General features: G+C 35.0%; 1 non-coding gene across 1 annotated transcript; it reads right to left on the reverse strand.

Annotated features, from left to right (window-relative positions):
* Positions 1-8,472: 8,472 nt before the first annotated feature.
* Positions 8,473-8,543, reverse strand: Trnaa-ugc (transfer RNA alanine (anticodon UGC)). The gene has a single exon. It is a non-coding gene; the product is annotated as a tRNA-Ala (tRNA).
* Between the last annotated feature and the right edge of the window lie 14,926 nt (positions 8,544-23,469).

Consider the following 23,469-nt stretch of genomic DNA (forward strand, 5'->3'; position numbering starts at 1 on the left):
TTAACTAATTTACCATTTTCAGAAGTAAGCACAGGATAAAGTATTTTAACTACTACTTGAGACCAACTTCTGGGATGTTTTTCTTTCTGAGCTCTGACATCTCAGCCCTGGTTTATTTAAACAGCACAATTATGTTGAGTTCCAGATTTTGATGAATACATGTGAGGCCTTGGATGAGATGTGAAGTAAATAGCTTGATTTTTTTTATTTAATTGATTTTATTCTTTAAAATACAAGACAGTGGAATGCATTACTTGCTTGATTTTTGGAAGGGGTTCATTAGAACTTGTGCTAAGGTCTTGGAGAGACCTTTAAATATATTTCTCTATTTTTTGGAGCATAATAGCTGAACTATCCCAGAAATATGATAACCATCTTCAAAAAGAAACCTGTTAAGGGAAATTTACAATATATTCTATACTGGGAAATCTGTGATGGTGCTGGTCTAATTTACTACTGAATTCTACAGTAGGCAGTCTGCAAGTATTTCATGAATCCATGAATTAATGGATAAAGAGTAACAGTTAATATATATTAACCATTCACTGTGTTTCAGGCACTATTCTCAGAATATTATGTATACACATTCATTTAATTATCAGGGTTCAATAAATAATTAATCAGAATGTTAATTGATCGGAAGAGTGTATAATTTTATCTCATAATAATTGGTAATTTGAAGGGTCAGTAATTTTGTTAGAAAATTTTTTTCTTATGATTGAGTAAAATCATATTCTCTTCATATTTTTGCTTTTTCAAGAAGTACTGAGGTAAAATACATTAAATATTTCATGACTATAAGAAACAGGAGAATAGGCACTTTGGAACTTCCTATAAATGTGACATATAAAAAAAGGGGAAAATTTAAAGATAAAGTAGTGTAAAACTTATTAGCTATTTTACCTAAGTATATCTTACACAGATTATCACAGATATCAGTCTATATTTTAGATGCATCCCCTTTAAATAGCTTCATTTATAAAAGATTAATAGTTTCAGAGCAGGTGGTAGATATTAGGAGATTATTGGGAAAATAAGATTTATATACATAATAGAAAAATGCAGTCTTCAAAACTGAAAGGGCTTTCCATATAAATAATTGAATAGTTGTAAAGATTCTGATATTCTGTGGCTTACATAAAAAACTTGAAATCTATTTTTTAATATAAATATATTGATTTCAAAATCACCTAAAAAAAAAGAACTGCATATTTCAGTCCCATGTTAGCTGGGTGGCATGCATTTCTCTCCTTAATGTATACCATAATCAGTGGCTTGCAGATTCATAATGATGGACCTCTTATTTGAAAGTATCTAATAACTTGCTATCTCTTCATTCTCTATTTGCCTGTGAGTATGGGTGATGTTTTGGCTATTTTAAAGGGGGGAGGGAGAAACAATTTTTGGCTTGAAGAAGTGTGAGTATCCTTTTGAAAATTATGGTTTCAGAGAGACTGTGTTTTACTTGCTTACCCACTACTGAGGACACTGTGTGAGAACCTGTTTCTGTCCCTTGGCTCCACTCTCATCTGTCATTTCTATTTCTTAGGGCCAACTTAATGGTGACCCAGACTACGACTAGTGGCAAACTTCTTGCGTATTTCCTCTCACTGTGAGTAGATTTAATGAATAATTTGGATAACTATTCAGAGTCTCTCATGGTATCATCAATTTTGGTCATTGAATTTACCCCGTAGTGCAGAATTTGTCTGAACAGAGTCATGATTTTATTTATGTATGGTTTTAGCTCTGGAAAAGATGCTGGTGACAATGGTACAAATTTAGGCATGCTAAATTTTAATTTTAAATATAGGAATAACACATACATATAATTAGCTATAAATGAATCAAACACTTAGATATTTATAGTTGAAGGACAACATGTTCATCATCAGACTGCTCACCTGTCTGAATGGGCTGTCAATCTGGCATTCTGGAAACTTTGTTTATGTTATCATTGTAACCTTCCATTTCAAAACTTTTTTTTGGGGGGTGGGGGCGCTACCAAGGGCAACACTCACAGCCCTGTTTTCTATTTTGTTTAGAAATAGGGTCTCACTGAGTGGCTTAGGGACTCACCTTTGCTGAGGCTGGTTTTGAATTTATGATCCTCCTGTCTCAGCCTCCCGAGCTGTTGGGATTATAGGTGTGCACCACCATGCTACCAGAACACCTTTCTAGAAAACACTGGCTGAAAACTCTTTTAAAAGACCCAGGCTTCTGTTATAAGTGGTTCCAAATAATTCGATAAACAAAGCTCATGTCACACACACACTGTGTGTGTCTTCCCTTTTCAATAAAACTTAGGGCAATCAGCCTCTATTTTTGCTCCAAGAAATGTGTCATTTGAGAGGAACCAGTATACAAGAAACAAGTGCCTAGCTTTTTGTTGTTTTTAATAAGTGAATTACTATAGACAGAGGTGTCATCACCACCTAGTGCAAAATGGCTGTGTAAAATAAAAATGGAAGTTTATTTTGAGATATTTATATTTATAGCTATGTTCTACCAATTTGGTAGTGTTGATAAAATAGTTTTTTTTTTAATATTGAGTCATTTTGTGACTTTGATAACAAACTAGAAATTTGGTGAGACAAATTTCTCTCCTTCTCTCTGTCTCTGTTTCTCTTCCTGTCAGCCCCCACTTCCCTGTGAAAATTTGCTTCTGCTTTATTGGAATGAGGATCACATTTTGAGGGTCAAAAAGATCCACTCTGAAGGCCTGTAAATATTTTCAATATTTTCTGATCCTATTTTAAGAAGTTGTTTTGTTTAGGCTTAAGGTATTGAGGTCATAATGAACAATTTATAAAATTTGCACTCTCTGTAAAGGCTCAAAACTTTTTTCCCCATTAAGTGCTCAAATCAGAACTGCAGTACACATATTATATAGGAGGTTTTAAAATAATTTTAAAGTGCTCTGCTTTTCCTTACATTAAACTTAGAAATAAAAGCCATCATCTATAATTGAGTTAATGAACTAATCATTGAGACATTCATAAATATGTCTGTGCATAGATATAATTAAGTTTTTAAACATAAAGATTAGGTCTTAAGTGAGATCATGTTTCTTAGTTATTATTCATGCTATCATTGATGTAGTGATTGCTTTTTGAGTGTTATTCCTAACTATTTCCAAGAGAGAGCAGCAGTGAATTGTATTATTTGTGCTGGCTAAGTAGTTTTACTCAAAAGTACTGATTTTTACTTTCAACTTTATAACCTTTCAACCTATGGACTATAAAAAAATGCTCTGACACAATGTGACACATATAAATGTTTAAAGTCCAAAGGGTAATTATCTATATTCATAGTTAAAACTGTGCCTTGATTTCACAATAGAAACCATATGTTCACTCAAAACACTTCCAATAGGTTAAATAATACCCAGATTAACCCTGAGTTAGTTTGCTGGTTAAAATAATAGCAGCATCTTCTTCCAATTCAGTAGTTCATTTATCATCTCTGATCAAGGTACTGGACATGAACTTTCAAGATTTAAAAGCTTAAGAATAAAAAGAAAAAGAAGTGAGAAAAAAAAAAGGCTACAGATGTTTAAATATGCTCTTTCTTGACCTTATCATAGTCTTATCTGTTCAGGTACTTAATAACAGCTTTGGCAGTTATTATTGAAAACAATATTCAATTTTGTCTAATAATAAATGAAAACAATTTATCTCTGAAGTCATGAAAACAATAACTTGTTGATTTTCCTTTCTCATGTACCATATGGAGAGAAATTTAGAACAAACATTGATTTTTTTTTTTTTTTTTTTTTTTTTTTTTAGTGCAAATTGTCTTAGGCCTGCATCCAACCAGCAAGGTGGCCTAAGTAAGGAAGGTGGAGGTCTGTTATTAAGGAGAGGCTGGAGCTTCTTGCTTCACTTCTAAGAAGAGGAATTTCTGTTACTAAATTATGTGAACTGAAACTCGATGTAACTTTCAAATAAAGCAGCTCATATAAAATCTTATCCTCCTTACAGTAGTTGATTATTCTGAAACTTTGAAATTATCACAATAGAAAATTACAAATAGAAAGCCAAATTGTACATTATGGAATAATGAAGAGCTGAAGGAAAAAGACACAGCAGGACAGGGGGAAATAAGACAAACAGGCAGATGCCTTTTCAGCCTGTGTTAGACCTGTTATGGTAAGCTGGCTGCAAATCCCTCCTTGCCCTGCTTTGTAATGTCACACTTCCTTGTCAAGCCACAGGGATCACCTCTAGCCAACAGATGATCTATGGGGGCTTCATCAAAAAGGACCTAGCTGTCTCTGAAGAAGAAAAGTATTTCCTGCATACTCTCTTCAAGTCCAGTTGGGAGCAGAGAAAGGGCATAACAGGCAGAACGAGGGGGCCTATATGGTTGATAGACTTGTTCTGATCCCAATATTATTTTTTGTGACTATCTGTACAGTTCCCTGACTTGTCATTGCTCTATGCAAAAACAATACAAAGGCTATGGGAACTGGGAAGGAAGCTATTCCCTTTAGACTTAAAAGAGTTTCAATTTTCCTAGGTAGAAGGATGAATTCTAGAGGGCCTTTGACTGGATATAGCTTCCCTTGAAATAGTAGATACTCTCCTTCATATAAAAACCAGAAGCTCTGTTGAGTGGAGAACAGCCTCTCTCTCTCTTTCCTGGGAACAAATAGCACTCTGCAATGTTGGCAGTTTTGCATCCATCACTAGGCAGTATGCTCTAAAGAAGTGAGCAGAACCATTCACCCTTAGAAAACTGGCTCTCACCCAATTTATGCTCTATGTGTGACTTTTCATATGTTCTCCTTATACACCTTTACCATTATTTATGCATCATTTACCATAAAGATAGGACTTAGTAATAAATCTCTTCTACAGAATGCTGTAAAGAAATCCGAAAGGTCTTTCATATTTAATATCTCAATGACTCTGCAGCCTTCATTTTGTCATAGTGTAGATTATTTTGAAGAACACTTCTAGTGTTATTTATCAACAAACCTCTGAGTGTGTGAATATAAGAGAAAATTCTTAGCCTCTGCATTGGAGAAATACATGAAGCTCTTGTCTAAGTTGTAGTTATTGAAAGCTAACATCAGACCTTTTAAAGCTATCTATACCCACACCGAGTTCCTAGCAGTGGCTGCAACAACCCACAAATTCAGAGATGGTAAAAACAAAAACAAAACCAAAAAAACAACAACAAAGAACAACCTTTATGCTGCATTATTGGCTCCAAGTGACAAAAGACTGGTGGCAGTGCCAGGACGGTGCTTCATTAAATTTGCCCATCAGTGAGTTAGCACTTGGAAGGAAGAAGTGATACATGGTTAGTGTTAGTATGTGAAAGTTTCTGCTCTGCAGATCTAATAGATTCCCCAACATAAGCATTGTCTAAACAGAGAGGAAGAAGGGTTGGAAAGGAGGTGTCAGAAGAATAGTGTTTTATTCATTTGTATGTTAAAGACAATTGAAATACCTTCCGAGTATGGATGGAAAGAAGTTGATGTTTTATTAAATTTGTTGCTCTAATTTTGCTTATGGAATTAGAATTATCTTACCAGGAAAATGAGTAGTTGAGTGATAATGTTCTTCCCCAAATAAGAAAAAAAAAAAGGTATGTTTAAATATTCATTACCTTTGGCTGGCTTGCTGTTTATTGTGGACACCAAGTGGAAATACATAGGATTATTCACTGAGATTCTTTCTAGAAAGGATGTTCATGGTTAACATTCAACTAAGGAACGGTCATGCAACATTCTAGTCCTAATTCAGCATTCTTAGGAGAACATTCTCTAAGGGTGCTGATCACTTAGTTTGCTCTTTCTGGGGGTCACAAACTTACTTATGATATTTCCATGATTTCCTCTATATTGTCTGTTCTTATATCCCAGAGTTCTATGACTGTGGACTTAATATAAACTCTAAAAAGGTTTTGAATGAGAATTATGCACTTTTTGTTTTATTGTTTTGTACCAGGGATTGAACTCACAGACAGTCGACCACTGAGCCACATCCCCAGCTCTATTTTGTGCTTTATTTAGAAACAGGGTCTCACGGAGTTGCTAAGCACCTCGCTATTGCTGAGGCTGGCTTTGAACTTGTGATCTTCCTCCCTCAGCCTCCTGAACTGCTGAGGAGAATTGTGCATTTTAATGCATATATTATTTAAATGAAAAAGTGTAATAAATTAAAATATATACTGTGAATTTCTGATATTGACATTTATTTTCTCTTCACCAAGCATCTGTAATAGCTCCTCATCAGTGTAGCTGAAATCTCTGATCTTGAATTGTTCTTGCTGATTATTTTCTCTGCTTTTCCTGACCTCATTCTTGTGTGCCATTTGGTTCTGGGTTCTTAGTCTTTGCAATGTAAATACTCAGCACTAACTTTAAATTAAGTCAGGAAAATTTTTTTTTTCATTTCTAGAACACTCAGAAAAATTCTGGCTGCCTGTTTTCCTTGATAACTGGGAAGCTGGCTTTCATCTCTAAGTTGGCCTATCTCTCTCTCTCTCTCTCTCTCTCTCTCTCTCTCTCTCTCTCTCTCTCCAGCCTGCTCTGTGTTCTCTGGGTTCTTTCTCCCACACTGAGGTGAAAGGGACAAGTGATCTGATCTCAGGGTGGAGGAAGAAAACACGTCCTTGTTGGAGACAAATGAAAACAGATCTCCCATTGAGGAGTGCCCTGTCATTTCAGTGTGACATTAAACATGCTTCTGAGGAGAAGGCCTGTGCTTTTAATGTTTATCCATTTCATACTGTAAATTATTTGGGACCTAGTGTGAGTTTGGGGGGCACAGTGAGGAGGTAAAGGTGGAAAGTAGTTGAAGTAAAAAAAAAAAAGCTATGCAGGAACATCAGAAAATACTTGCTTTGGGCGGGGTGGGGGGCTAATTAACTCAGTAGTTACTGAATAACAACTTTCCATATATACTATGACAGATACTTGCAGGGAATTAAATATGAATTAGCCATAAAACTTGTCTTTTGGGAACTAGGTCTAAAAGGGAGGGGAAAATCATTAATAACTTTGGTACTTAAACAGAAAGACATAGTCAAAGTTGATATTGAGGAACCGGTTGATGCCCACTGGGGCGGAGGGTAATGAGAAGCTTCCTAGAAGGAGTGGTCTTTCATTAGCTCTCGGAAGGCAAGAACTTGAAGATGCAAAGAGAGGAGTTGGAGGCTCAAAGTGGTTTAATGCTACAAAGAACCTGCACAGACAATAAAATATGGTTCACTTTGTTTAGTGTATGCTGTAAAGGGATAGTTGGAAATGAATTTTCAAAGGTAAGTTGAGAGAAATTGCATAAGGATTTGCATACCTGGGATAGGAATTTAAATTTTTTCTATACCAGGCTTCCTTTACTGAGATCCCTTCTATAGAAAGCTCCTGGCATGCTTCTTAAACAATCATATTCATATTCATAGGCCTTACACTGCACATCTCAGATACCACACCAGTAACTCTGAGGTTGGTACTCTGGATTCTCAGTTTTTAATATATGAAAGTTATCATACCCTCCGGATTAGAAACAACTGATCTAAGGAGTGTGGATGGAACTATTGAAGATTTTCTTTCATCCCACAGTTATCAAATGCCTCTTACAGGCCAACTATATACTGGGACATAGTGATGAACAAGATGAAGATCACTCTCATGAAAGAATAAAGAGTTGCAGACAGCTGCAAATGACAGAACTAAAGAAAGAATTGCAGTTCACTAGAATTAGTTTTTATAATCAGTGAAGACTTCTGTGCTTCATTGCTATATATATGATAGGGGCAATTATGGAAAATTCATGAATTTAGTTAAGCACAATATTACAAATTGCTGACAATAAGTTCTATAGAACTTCAAAGAAGAGGGATATTAGTAATACTAAAGTAAATTGATGAGGGTCTCTGGGGTGTCAGGATTTAAGTTTTGAAATACAGGTAGATTCCTAGCAATAAGATAATATGGTCCCTGATTTCTCATGTGATCCTTTATGAACTTTTCTTTCTAGCATTAAACTCAGAAGAAATTATCATATGGACTATCATAAAAGTAACGTTGAACAATATAATGAATGACATCCTCTACAATGGTTTGGCTGAGAGTCAGTTAGGATGTCTTAAAGGGGCTATTCTTGATGTTGAATTTTGATGAACATTATGACAAAATATTAAACTATTGTCCAATGAAGTCAGTATTGAGGAAATCAAAAGGATAGACTTCAGGGATGTTGCTCTCTAGTAATTTAGAACCTGAGAATAATCCCATGCTAAGTAACCAAATTACAGAAAATTTGTGTTATGGCTTATGGAGAGATCCATCCTCTACCCTGAGAAATTAAACCATCAGAGAGTAACACTGCCTGATACACACATATGTGCACACTTATAGGAGGAAAGTCGACCCCTTCGCACTGGAATCCAAAGAAACTTTCCTAAAGTTAAACGTTTAATAACATTAATTTTCCCTCCTAAGGATTTTTTTGTGTGTGGTGCTGCTGGGGTTTGAACCCAGGGCCTTATGCATGCAAGGCAAGCACTCTACCAACTGAGCTATGTCCCCAGCCCTTAATACATTAATTTTTACAACAATTCAATGAGCACAGAGTTCCGGGTATCAGATAACTTATTTTGGCCTAAAATATTTTGAGAGCATAAGATGTCTTTTCCATAAGAAAGATCTCAGAATTATTCCTGATTTTGAGTAGCACTACAAGCTGATTGGCCCACCAGGATGAATTGGCTACAAAGCATACTTCTAAGTAATAGGATGAATTGCCTTTCTGGATGAAGTTATTTAATACTGTTCATTTTAACACCTGAGAACTCCTGCCAAAGAAAACAATTTTAAATTCAGTGGAGTTGATGTTAAGCTGTTCTGTCTGACGGTAATTAGCCAAAAGAGTTTATTGCTTCTGAAGTTGCTCCTAGCACATGATATAAAACCATGTCAACTCTGTAGGAGAGAAGGCTTTTCCTCCTTTCAGCTGGCAGGTGGGCGTGTATCCAAGTCATCTAGATACAGCATTGAACTGCTTAAATGTAAGTTAAAGAGAAGAGGGACCACAACATAGTCCATTTAAAAAACTATTTAGAATTAGAATGAGATCAGTCTAGAGACACTTTCTTCCCACTCTGCTTCTGGCAATAATATTGTAATATAGAAATTGAAGAAGCATATTCAAGTTCCTAGGCTGAGATCAGCATTTTGGCCTAAAGGCAGTTTCTCCTTGCTTCCTGCCTGTTTCAGAAGCTGTCTCTCAGGAAGATGACAACATTGCAGAGCTGAGGTTATTATTCTGAACTTCTATGATCCTAATCCAATAGCAATGGTCTGTGACTTTGACAAGCATCTGTGAAGTCAAAATGCTAATGAGAGACCGGTGAAGGCTCTGAGAAATCTAATGTTGTTATTAACTTGGGTGATGAAAGAATATAGAATGATAGAATGATCAGTGGTGGGAAAATTTTCCTTTAATGTGGTGGCAATAAGATGTAAGACTGAAAACATGGCTCGGTTGAGGTAGCATTTTAAGAAGATATCTGGGGAAAAAAAATAAACAAAAACATGAGTAAGTCTAAGTTGAGGATAAAGCAAGATTTTCATGTTGAGGATGACATTAGTTACTACTAGGGTCTGAAGGTTTGTGCCCCTTCAAAATTTATGGGTCTTCATCACACACCAATCCACTGGCACTTTGATCTTAGATTTCTCAGCCTCCAGAACTGAGGGCAATAAATTTCTGTTGTTCCTGAATGACTCAGATTAAGATATTTTAGTAGAGCAGCCCAAATGGACTAAGATAACTACATTCTGAATTTTCCTGCGGGAAGCAGACATGAAGAATTAATTAGAGCAAATAGTCTGGGAAGAATTGGAGCCTTCTGCTCAAGACACAGTCTAAAGCATTTGGCAGTTAACATTCTTCTCATGATGGTGATAGTTAGCTTAAACTGACTGACCAAATGTTTTATAGGAGCGAGAGTTTTTATATTTAAGAAGAAAATAAATCTAAGTTCTGTAAGCTAAGGGTGAATGTTACATGGAAAAGAGAAGTGTGCTTGTACTTGGCTATTAATAACGAGTGTGATTTTCTAATTTCTCTCATGGAAGCGTGTCATGAATTACCATGCCAAGATATACACTTATTGTTCACCCTGGTGGTCTCCAAACTTTCCATTGAATTTAATAATAATCTGTAAAAAGTAATTTTATTAGGCAGTTTGAATTTAAAAGCCATCTATGTTACTTCCTCTGAATTGGATTTGAAGCTTTATTTCATTACCTTTAAAATGTTGTTTAACTTTTCAGCAACTTTTATTGAGCCTAAAGATAGGCTGATCAATTCACTTTCCTCAGCTATGGGACGCCTGCATTTCTTTGCTTTTATGCTATGTAGTAAATGGAGAAAAGCTGTCTGGACAGGGTGCACTAGAACTTTCTAAACACATTTTAGTTTATATGATTCTAAAGACCTTTGCTTCATTTTTTGTCCTCCTATGCAGAAATCAGCATTGAGAAGCTTAAAGAGTTTTACAGGGAAACAGTAACTTTTTATCCTGACTAAAATGGAGATAAGACTTGGATGGTGATTACTAGTCATTAAATAAAGCTGGTTCCTTAATAAGAGAACAGTGGAAATGCCCACTCCTTATTCCCTATCCTTCCACTAGTTAATTGACTGCCATTTAATAAAATGAGTTTGTAATTATAAATGGATTTGGCTAGTTTTTTTTCCCCTTCTCCTTGGATTGACCCTATTAACCTACAAAATAATCCATACTGAAGTAATCTTTCAACTGCAAGTTGATTCAACGGGTTTTCATCTGTAGAGATCTGACTGCAGACTCATCCAGTGATGAGCTCACAAGTCCTCCACCACACTGTCCTTTCCTGTCACAGCCCAGGGATTCGCACCTCTGGAAACCCAGAAGTTTTCCTGCCTCTGTTTAGGCTTCTACACCTGACATCCCAGAAGAGAAACCTCCAGCACTACATCCCCCGTATTTTGCTTTCTGTTTTATGAAGAAAAGAAAGGGTTGGAGACTAAGCTCCCTCCGCTACCTTTTTTCTTCCCCAGAATTGACTGATGCGTTATTTAAACTCATCACCCTCTTGCTTCCTTCTTGGAAGACCACTTTTTCTCTGAGCTCTCATCTTGTCATTCTGGGGTCTCTTTTCTTAAACCTCCCAGCCCTGATCCCACCCACTGTTCCAGTTTTCCATTCCCACATTTCTCCTGCCAACAATATGCATCTCCTTTATCCTACATTGCTTTTCCCTTTCCCAATTTCCTGGTTAATAGGACTGGGCTAACTAGCCAATAAAAATAATGAAAAAAGGCAATTTGACTCTATAAAATGAATTAAAAATAACTTACTCTCTGGTCTTTATTTCATAACTAAGGAGATCAAGCAGGTAAGACATTTAGCCAAGGACACTTCTTTTTTTAAACCACCCTTTAAAGAAAATCCCCAAATCACCTTTGAAGTAAATGTACATATTAATCTGTTTCAGTTTACAGAGAATAAATATTCCAAAAATACACAGAACATTATGCTATGTGCATTATATGCATTCACCCACCTAGCTCTCACTGCAGAATAATATGTACAGCACCAAAAGTGAGGTAAAAAACTTTATTATTCTTCCCATTTTAAGCATCAAAAACAAACAAACAAACAAACAAACAAACAAAAGAAACCCAAACTGAGGCATTGCTCAAGTGACTTGGTTGTGGTCACACAGGTTGTAAATTTATGAACAAAGATTTGAATTCTGTTCCATCCTGCATCAAAGTTTACTCTCTAATGATTGTAACTAACATTAGTGTATTACTCAATTACATTCCTGTGACAATATGTTTAGATAACAGTGAGTGTGTATGCGTGTGTGAGAAGGAGTTTACACGTAGCAGAGGTGGGATAGGTAGGGGTAGATAGGGGGGGCACGAGAAAGAAGGATACATATTTCTTTCCAGTAGGGGGAATAAATTTACTTTGGCCCATTCTTAAATGTATCTCAGAGATACTTATTTTTTATATGACTTGATGAAGCTGTGAAAGACTGTCCTATCCCAGATGGGGATTACATTTATAACCAGGGCCTCATTAGCACCTTCCCAATGAGATCATGATCCAAAGAGAGTGAGAAACATTCCTAAAAAGCAAAAATAGTATGATTCAAATCATAAAAAGGAACATTTCTGAGAGTGAAAAGCACTTATTGATGCTTTTAAACCTTTAGCCATCAAGGGGAAGATTCTCTGAAGCACTGAAAAACAGACAAGAGTTAACATTGATTTCCTGCTGGTTCTCACAGGTTACCACTGCAAATATTGCAAATATCATCAATATGACTACATGAACTTTAAATAAGTAGGAGCAAAATTACTTTAAATTTTCCAGGGTACTCTACTCCACCTTGAATGCTCTACTGAAATGCCAAAATTTTTTCAAGATTAGTGTTTCTTACTTTGGGAAAGGAAAATAAATGTCTATCCACATAGTATCATTTATTGTCATAGTCTATTAACAAATCGGAAAAGTCTGAGCTTTCCCAGAATCACCTTTTGGCTCTGGAGCTGGAAGAACAAAAAAAAAAAAAAAAGCAAAAAACAACAACAAAAAAAATCTTCATTGGATATACCATACAACAACTCCATTTTCTTTAGGAATTAGCCACTAAACAAGTATATGCTCTGGAAAATATGATAATTTCCTTAAGCCATAGTTTCCTCATCTATAACAGGAAGAGGTACAATTAAATTAGTTTTATGACTTTGTCCAGGTCTATAGTCTCATAATCCATATTTCACCATGGTAATAGAACTGATAGCATGACCTAAGTAAGACTCAGACTATATCACTACTTTTCACATTCCCTGTGTTCTGAGTCTAGAGGAGAAAGGTAGCTTTGAGACACAAATCATTCTACTTCAGGATGAATGACAGACTGGTTTTCCAAAGCTTTCAACTTCCCATTTCCTGTTCTTCCAAGGGAAAGTGGTGGAAAGTGAGTACAAAAGACCTCTGGGGAAGGGAGGTATTGATGGTAGTCATAGTGAGATCTCCATTCAAATGCTGAACACATCCCTAAGGATTCCCAATGTAAAAAGACTTAAGTATCATGTCACTGAACACATCTGAAGTGAAAACAGGGCAATCAACTATATTAGTCCTTTTTAGTTTAAATTTTTATTCTACAGTTGCACCCAACAGATGGCCTTTATCACCAAGGTAGTGGAAACACTTAGTTTACCTCACCTGAACTACATCTTCACTTGGAATTTCTATGTGCCTCTTCTCTATAGTTTCTTACCAACCTCCACTGAGTCTTATCCTTTTAGGATGGAATAGAGAAGTTTTTGCCATGATATTAATACCAATTATTTACAAATTATAAGAATGATGTATGTATTGGTCAGGAGTCAAACAGAGAAATAAAGTCACTGTAATATACACATTATGTATCTTGCTATTTCTATTGATATATATGTATTGTATATATGTATATATGTGCATATATATTATTGTACATATCTGTATGTGCATACATACATATACACATGCATACATAAATACATGTAAATATATAAAGACACAAAAGGCTTTGTTGTAGAATTTTACCTTACACGATTGTGGAAGCTGGTAAAAAGTCCCCAGAAGGCTATTGTTGTCTCATTTGATGATGCTAAGTTTTAAATCCTGGCAATAGAACATGTGACTTGGTACTTTAAGTTTTCCATGCTGTATGGAGATAATGATATCCTCTGATCATGAGTATTATTGCGGCAGGTACCATGCTGAGTACTTTACATGCAGAACCTTACTTAAAACTTTACATGTCTATAAAATAGATGTTATTCTATTTCACAGATTAAAAAGGCAGGATTTGAGAGATTAAATAAACATGCCCCAAATCACAGACATGATAAGTCGTTGAACCAGAGCTTGCATCCAGATTTGTTTAGTTTCAAAGACAACATGTTTATGGGGCACAAAGGAAAAGGATTTAGGTCTAATATGTGTTTTTGCTTGTTGAAAATGTTCTATATTCAAAAGATGCTTGTGGAAATTTTTTAAATAGCAATAGAAAGAAGCTCTTTATCATCTTTGCTTCTTAACCTTATCTATTAATCTGATCTATTATCACATTTCCCAGATAAAATAGAGATTTTTTAGCCATGCATGCTGGTGTACAACTGTAATCCTAGTGGCTTGGGTGGCTGAGGCAGGAGGATTGCAAATTTAAAGCCACCCTCAGCAACTCATCAAGGCTTTAAGCAACTTAGTGAGACTCTGTCTCAAAATAAGTAATAAAAATCAGGGTGGGTATATGGCTCAGTGGCTAAGCACCCCTGGGTTAAATCCCTGACATAAAAATAAATAAATAAATAAATAAATAAATAAGATTATCAATATCTTTAGAAGCCTCTGTGTGACCTTCTCTAATATTTTCATCCTCCCTTCTCCTCAGAATTAACTGAAAACATTACTTTTTGTATTAATTATTTCCTTTTGCCTGTAGTTTTGCCTCTTCTGTATAGTACATGGTTTTATTTTGTTGTTTTGATATTTATATGAAAAGAAGAATGTTCTATATATTTTTCTATGACTTCTTTCCCATAGAATTATGTGAAATAGATTCAATGTGATTGTAATAGTTGTAGTAGATTCACTTTCACAGCTGTCTCATTTCCTAGTATATGAATAATATAGCATCTTGTTTGTCTCTACTGCTATTGATGGATATTTTAGTTGGGACTTTTCACTCTTCTGAATTAAGATTGGTTCTGTGTGCATTTAAAAAATGTATTTACTGTTGCATATATTTAAATGTTTCTGTATGGCATTTTCTAAGAATGAATTGATTGGAGTATAGGGTATGTATATTTGCAAATTTACTAAGTAGTATCAAACTCTTTTTAAAAATGAACAATTTAAATTTCCACCAACAAAGCTTTATATTTTCCATTACTCTACCCACTTTCTAAATGGTATTTTCAAGTTCTTCAGTTTTTGCCCATCCTATGAATACATAGTTTTTAAATTTTCCATTTGTATCTTATTAAATAATACAGGTAATATTTTCATTTATTATGAGTCATCTGTGCTCATTTTTTTCATGGTAGACCTTTTTGACTTACTTCACGTTCATTTATCTATAGAGCTTCTTGTAATTTTTTCATTCATATTTTCTCATCTTTCATTGCCTTCCTTTTCTTTTTCTTCTTCTTCCTTTTTTTTTTTTTAAATTTCCTATAGGAGGGCATTGGATCTAGGCCTTAATCATGCTATGCAAGCATTCTACCACTGAGCTATATCCTCCGACCATTTTTCTTATTTTTGATATATAAGCTGAAACTATCTTCTCCTAGGAAGTGTTTATGTTATCATTGGATCTTTACAATATAATAATTTCTTAATTTCATATATTCTAGCTTTTCAATATTTCCTGTAGGATATGTATGTGTGTGCACACGTGTGTTGTATCTTCCTTATCATGTGGCACTAAAGATATTCTATACTATAGTTTTCAAAAAGTTTATAGCTTTTACTTTTACATTTCACTCTTCAATTCACTTGTAATGATGTGTTTTCTGAGGTAGGGATCACATTTAACTTTTTTTTCACATAAAAAGTCAATGCCATATTTTAGGTAAGCCATTCTTTCCCCACTAACCTGTGGCAATAGCTGTAATATAAATTGTGTCTATATATTTGAGGGACTTTTACTATTTTGTTTTTTTTTCTAAAAATCTAAGGACCTATATATTAATTAATATATCTTTTTTTTTCTTTTTGTTTTTTGCAATTTCAAAAATAACTTTTATTATTGAAATCACACAGGGTTAACTCTTTAACCCAACTGATAGCAAAACCAGTACAGAGGTGCTGACCCAGTAAAGACAGTCTTAAAAAAGAATGGGAAAAAAATGTGTCTGCATAAGTATTTTATTAAAAAGCAAAATTCCCCAGTATTGCAGCAAAAACCTCCCCAAGTGATTTCAGTCCATGGAAAGCAAAATTTGGCAGTCTGCACTGCCTTAAACACCCCAGCTCAGAAGATCCCTTGGAGAAGAAACCACCATCTCCTCATCAGGAATAAAAAAAAAAAAGAAAGAAAAGAAAAGAGAACAAACTCTCTCCTCTTCCTATTTGTTTAACTTCCACTTACTCCAGAAAACATCCAAAGAGCAGTACAGAGACTGAAATCCTTTCTCTAGAAGGCTTAATCTTGGTTTCTGCTATAATTGGGAAATTAATTCCTAATTTCTGGGGCATTTTTCCAGAAACTTGCAAAGCATTTTCAAGTTTCCTCTATGGAGGTTCCTAAGAGCTCCTTGAAAGATCAAGGGGGCGTAAGCAAGCATACTGAACACCTTGTAACCTATAATGTCTAAACTATGAGGTTAAAACAAGTGTCAGCTGATATCGAACTATTGATCATACCAAAAATACGCAGTAATCTCCCTGCTTGAACCACAAAGGGAAAGGAGGAGGTGGGGAGAACCAAGTGAGTATTCCACCTATTCATCTAGTGAAAAGTTCAGGGATTTTCCTCCAAGCTACCTTTGCCTTGGAAGGGGCCTCCTCTTATCCTTTCCTGGGGTGGTTCAAATGCAGAGACCTGAAGTGTATTGTTGTTGCTTCTGGCTGGATAAAGCTGCCATCCCAGGACAGCCTGGTTCTAAGATGCTTTAGAAAGCTGCCTACCCCCAATGTAGGGTATTCATGGGGAATTTTTCTAGTATTAGAGCCCTGGCTTAGCAGGCTCAAAGTCCTGAACTGGATCACCAGCAACACCAGAAGAATGAATGAATGAATGAATAAAAGAAAATGAAAATTTTCAATAACTTCATTCCACACCTGGAGACAAAGGGCCCTTCAGTGCAGGATCACAGTTTCTTCTTGCCAGATTTCTGCATCAGACCACTTTGACATTAGGAAAAATATCTAGCATTATATGCGGCACTTCCTGGTGAGAAGTCACTTCTCTTCTGAGCTCAAGAGACTGAGAGCAAGAAAAGAGGACCATTCAAATTCTGCTTTTGCCTGGACTTGACCACTTTGGTGAATTGCTTCCAACTCTTTTCTTATGTTCTTTGGACAAGTGGTTTGTTGGGCCTCAATAGTGGATAGTGTTGAGGAGACCATCTTGTTTGACTCAGCCAGATAAATTTCCGCTGCCAGGAGGAAGGAAACCGTCTATGTCTACAGACAGTTTTTATAAAAGTTTTCCAAACTGGGACAGAGGTGGAAGGGGTCTCTGAACTGTGAAGTGGAACCCTGGAGTTTGATGGGGTCCAAGACAGGGATACTGTCCCAGGATGGCAACCTTTACATCTCTGTTCTCACACATTTGAGTTCCTGTAAAGACTTGGTGTGGGGATGGAGGAACAGTGTAATGGTCTCTTTCTTCTACAATGAATCCCATAAGCCTTATAAAATATCATTTCCCTGAGGCCCTTTTTCCAACTCTAACCAAAGTCCACTGGCACCTGAGGGCCTCTTGGCAGCTTCTCTCAGCTAAGGCCACCTCAGGACCAGGGTTCCCAGTTCAGCGCTTGGGCTGTGGCTGGCCACCAGGATTCCTGGCAGGTGGGCAAGGAAGAGGAAAGATTTGGGACCATCATTCTGGAGCCTGCTAGGGGCAAATGCCAGCAGCTCAGAACACAGGGCTTGTGCTGGTGGCCAGGAATTCAAATACAACAGTATAATAAAATAAGTTTGATTTACTGTAGGTCTGATTTTCTCATCCTGTTTTTCTCTTCAAAGTGTTTTGAGTATGCTGGAGATACTTGGGCATTTTAAAAATAGGGTTTTCAAATAGTTTGTTGAATTGAATACAAATGTGCATACATACTGAAAGAGATTCTTATCTGCTTTTTGAAAGTATGTTAATTTGCAGATAAATTCTATATTTTTATAATATTAAGTCCAATTTTAAATAAACATGTTAGGGCTTCTCCATTTTTTAAGGTCTCACTTAATATCTAATGTTTATAATTTTCTGTTATAGGGCTTCATACCTTTTATTAGATTTATTCTTAGACACTATTGTTACTCTAAATGGTTTATCCATATAATAACATAGACAAATAATTTTAAAATATATATTCTGATTGTTGGCAATATGTATAAACTCAATTGATCTTTACATATTGGCCATTATATTTTAATTACTAATGCTCATAAATTATTTTTACTTTGGCTCTCTTCAAGAATACTTTATCCTTATTTGACTTATTGATTTTAATGAAGCTGAACTAGTGAGAATCTTCAGTTTAATGATACATTAAAATTATTTTAATAGATTTTAAAGAAAAATTGTCATGACTTTAAAGAAAGACCAAATATTTTTTTCTTAGAGAGAGAGAATTTTTTTTTCTTTTTAGTTTTCGGCGGACACAACATCTTTGTTTGTATGTGGTGTTGAGGATCGAACCTGGGCCTGGGCCGAGCGCTACCGCTTGAGCCACATCCCCAGCCCAAGACTAAATATTTTAACAGCAAAAACAATAGTGGTTTCAATTGTTTTGCAGGAGTTTTCAACAGCTTTAAGGAAGTGTTTATCCTTAATTTGATGACAGCTTGTCATAAGTGAATGCTAATTTTAATGAATGCTATCCCTACAATTACTGAGATTGTTTGCCTATTATAATTTATCAGAATTATAAGTTATATCTATCAATTTTTAATAAAAAGTCATTGATTCTGAAACAAACACAGCTTGCTCATGGTCTGTATATGTTCTTCAATACTTTATTGGACATAGTTTGTTATGCTCTCCGTTTAGATTTTTAAAAGATATTTTTCTCAGCTTTTAACTGTTTAGTACTCAGTTGTCCATTCTGTTTCTAATCTCCTTGGGTGTTCCTACATAGATTTACATTCATTATTTAAAGATCAAGTGAATAGTCATTTGAAAGTGTTTATTCTTCTCTAAACAATATTAAAACATAAAATTATTTAAATCTAATCAATTTTCTCCAAATTTAAGTTGATATCATTTTACATATTATTGTTAGTTCTTTTATTTATACAAGTAACAACGCTATTATTTATATTCTTTTTTAACTTTTTTGGTACTAGGGATTGTACCTAGGAGCACTACTGAGCCACATCCATAGTCCTTTTTTCTTTTTATTTTTGGGACAGGGTCTCCCTAAGTTGATTAAGCTCTCACTAAATTGCTACAGGTTTTGAACGTTCGATCCTCCTACCTCAGCCTCCCAAATCTCTGGGATTACAGTCATGTGCCACTGTGTCCAGCTATACTAATAACAACCTTTTAGATTCAACTTGTTTTACTTAAAAATTTCCCAAAATCTTTGTTTACTGTTTCTCCTCAGATCTTTCATTGAAATGATTTCTAGTCATGAAAAATTTCTGTTTACAGTTTTCTTTGGTGTGGCTTCTGTTGATAAGCTCCTCTCTTTGTCATTTGTAGATGTCTGTTTCTCCATCATTCTTTAAAAGAAATATTAACTAGATGTAATATTCTGGTGTAATCTTTCCTTTTTCATTAGTAAATATAATATTTATTGTCTTTTATTCTAGTATCAATCTAAATTATAATATTTATTGTCTTTTATTCTAGTATCAAAATCTAAAATATAATATTTATTGTCTTTTATTCTAGTATCAGTCTAAATTCTATTCTGGTTTTTACTCTTTGCTTCCTTTAAAAATTGTCTCTTTTGGTTTAGGGTTATATAGTGTCAATATTTTTTTAATAGATACAGAATTTTTATAATGAGACTTGATATACTTGGGGCTTTTTAGATCTGGTCATTGGAGTATTTCAAGTGAGAGGGTAGCATTATTTGTCTAGATAATACATTTACTCCCATTTTCTCAATTTTATTCTTTTGAAATTACCCTTATACAAATGTCTCATTTCTTTCCATGTCTCAACCTCTCTCATATAATCATTTTATCCTCAGAGCTGCAATTTGAACCAAAATTTCAATTGTACTTTGTACTTTCTTTTCTCTTCAGCTGTTTATTTTGTTGTTCAATCCACACAATGAATGTTTTGTCATCTCTGAGCCTCTTCTCAGCCCTCTTTAAGAATCACTTTTTCATTTCTTGTATTAATCTTATCTTTAATTTCTTTTTTCTTTCTTTCTTTTTATTTTTTTATTTTTTATTTTTATGGTAGGAGAGATTGAACTCAGGAGAACTTGACCACTGAGTTACATCCCCTGCCCTATTTTGTATTTTATTTAGAATTGCTTAGTGCCTTGATTTTGTTGAAGCTGGCTTCAAACTTGTGATCCTCCTGCCTCAGCCTCCTGAGCCACTAGGATTACACATCCAGTGCTATCTTTAATTTTTTAAAGCACATTAAGTAAAGTTATTATATGTCAGTACTTGATGCTTTTAGTATTATCAGTCTTTTAGTGTCAGATCCCTTTGTATGTTGTTGTTATATATTGGACTCTCTTATGTAGATGGTGAGATCAAAGCTGAGGTACAAGATATTTTCTAAGTGTTGATACCTGTGAAAAACAGAAAGATGAAGCCAAATTGCAATGTGGGTTCCACACAGAAATCAACCAACATGATGAGGTGGTGTGGAGTACATATTGCCCATTGGAATTGTCTTGGACAAAAGTAACTGTGCCTTTTTATCCTCACCTTGCTCTGTCACCAGATGCAAACAGACTCAAGAGGGTATAACTTTGGAAAAACTATTATCTGAAGCTGAGGTGACTCCTAGAAGAGGATGTCTACCCCTCACTCCTTACATCTAGGCAGCACAACCATCTGTCGGGGGCAATGCATCTCCATGGCTATCACAGTTGTTTGGGGTAGATTTCACTCACATAGCCTGGTTGATATTTGTAATTTTTGATGGTGAAATGTTCAGTTTTCTTGTATCTTTAGCTGAAGAAATGTTTTCAAGTTGGACCAAAAGTTATTCTTTTCATAGAGGATATATGGTTGCTTCTAATAGTTACCTCAGTACACTATGAACGTGGAACATTCAGAGGTTGTTCAGACTAGAAACTTTTGCTGAATTTCAAACAAAATTGCAGGAGATTTGAGTTGTAGTTACACTTTCTCAGATTAAATTACATATTTCCTCCACAAATGGCCATTGTTCTTGATTTCTCCTTCTGAATGATGAGTTTATTTATAATTCAGATCACATTTCTTTACATACTCAGCTTTTTGAGGTCGCTTCCGATAAGACATCTCACCTTCAGTGGTCCCTTGGCTTTATCTTCTCAGTATCCCCAGAACTATCAAAATGGAAGCCAAAAATAGTTATGGGTTGTTTGAAATTCTTGGGTTCCCTGTCTTCACACATTTTCTGCAGTATACATTCTCTATTTCTCTTTCTTTTATAATCCTTTCATGCTCCATCAGAAGAAATCATTTGGGGTAGTTATTCTGCCATAATGCTAGAAAGAGTATGGTTTATAAATTCTATTAAAATAAATGTTGACATTTCTCAGAGATTACAGCTTAAAAGATTCAAGATAATGTGATTCCATAGTGTTTGATATTTTTCTATAATTTTAACTAGATTAGTAAAGACACTAATAGATTTTGATTATAAGAACAGCTTCATATAAAATTACTTTATTTACATATAATAGCATATTTTTCCACCAGGCTGAAGCCAGTTAGTTAACAAAATGACTAGATTTGCTGCTGCTTTATTATCTGCCCTAGTTTATTTGAATATCTTCATTTGTAGCCTCACCACTGAGACTAGTCTTCTTATTCACTAAATGAGAGCATTTCTTTTGCTCTATGTTCTAATTTTCCTGCGGAGATATTATTGTGGACCTGGTAGATTTTGGAAAGAATACTTAATCAAATGTAAAATAGCTTCTAGTTTGTTTTTACATGTTGCATGGACATGATATCACAGAACTTACATCACTACTACACAGGCTTGCACTACTTTTATTAAGTAGTACTAATTGCACAGACTTTTCCCCAATAGCTAGAGCTTAAATTTCACATAAATAAGGAAGTATTCACCAAGTTGGTATATTGCCAACTCTATGGAACAGAATAAATAGTCCAGGTAGTTGCAAATGAAATAGATAATAGATAAGTGAAGTACCAATATTTCTTTCTCAACACTCCTCTGCTGAATGACATCTCCTGAGATATTATGCCAGTTTACCATATCACTTGGCCTATGACCATATCTATGAGGTCTGAATATTCTTCACCAATATCTTCTTCTTCCCTCCTAACTTATTGACTAATTATTCATTTTTTTATTGAGTTGAGAGGACAACAGCATCTCCCACCAACAAAAATGCTCACAATTTATTTTGTATTTATGAATTAGGAACAGCAATAAGAGACTCAGATTATAATTAGTTGTCTTACTGGTTGATTTTTCATTAGGTTTTATTCCTTTGCAGGAGGTATTATCAAAATATAATACAGTCAGTGGACTATTGACTATTATCATGACCAGTGGTAGAGTATTATATTAATGCCATGCTCAGTTTTCTTGATCCTAGATAAGAAGGGAGAAGACAGGTCACTCATTGGTCTAAGGTTAAAGCAGGGATATCAGGGGCATGTTGCTAAATTTTATGCAGGGTATTTTTACTTTAGACAAATCACTTAACCTCTGCTTTGGTTTCTCTAGCTGTAAAGTGGGGTGTTGAAGAGGTTATGCAATTAATATTTCTAAAGTACTCTTAAAATGAAAAAAATGCTGTGCAGGTGTTAATTATCTTGTCATGCTATTATTAATAGTAATTTAGGTAATACATTTTAGAAAACGACCATCAAGACATTTTTTTTACAGCCTCGATGATTGTTTTCCCCAAACAATATGCATGTTAGTATAATACAGATTTCAAAGTTTATAAAACATCTTCTATATAATCTCTAGGGGTAGTCATATCACATTTTTACAATTTGTTGTCAAGTACTACCATACGTTGGTGTATTATGTGTGCTGATAATGTTTGCCATGCCAACTAAGAGAGAAAATGGCTGAGAGGATACCATCTTAATTCAGAAAATAGGTCAGCAAGCCTCAGTTTATTTCCACAGACTCTGCTTTCTTCTGTTAATTCTCTTCCTCAGAAGCCCAACAAGAGGAGAACTTAATGGTTCTACTGATTTGTGCTGGCAGTGAAGAGAATATGCAGGAAGGTAACACCACCAGGCACTGACAGCTCATGGGTCAAGTTAAAGAATAGTTACAATATATGCTTGTTTCACACACACACACACACACACACACACACACACACACACACACCATACACACCCAGATAACATTAGCAGGAGTCATATGCTTTCTGTACCATTTGATAAAAAGAAATTCCCTTTCATCTAAGAAGAAATGCCTCTTCCTAGGATTTTCAAGAACATGTAGAAGGTAGACTAATGTGCTTGACCTTGAAAATTCATAAGACGACTTTAATCAGAATGGTACTCATTTGTATAGATTAAGATAGATGTATGACCACTTCTGGAATGACAATA

Source organism: Urocitellus parryii, chromosome 11, assembly GCF_045843805.1.
Source record: "Urocitellus parryii isolate mUroPar1 chromosome 11, mUroPar1.hap1, whole genome shotgun sequence".
Taxonomy (NCBI): domain Eukaryota; kingdom Metazoa; phylum Chordata; class Mammalia; order Rodentia; family Sciuridae; genus Urocitellus; species Urocitellus parryii.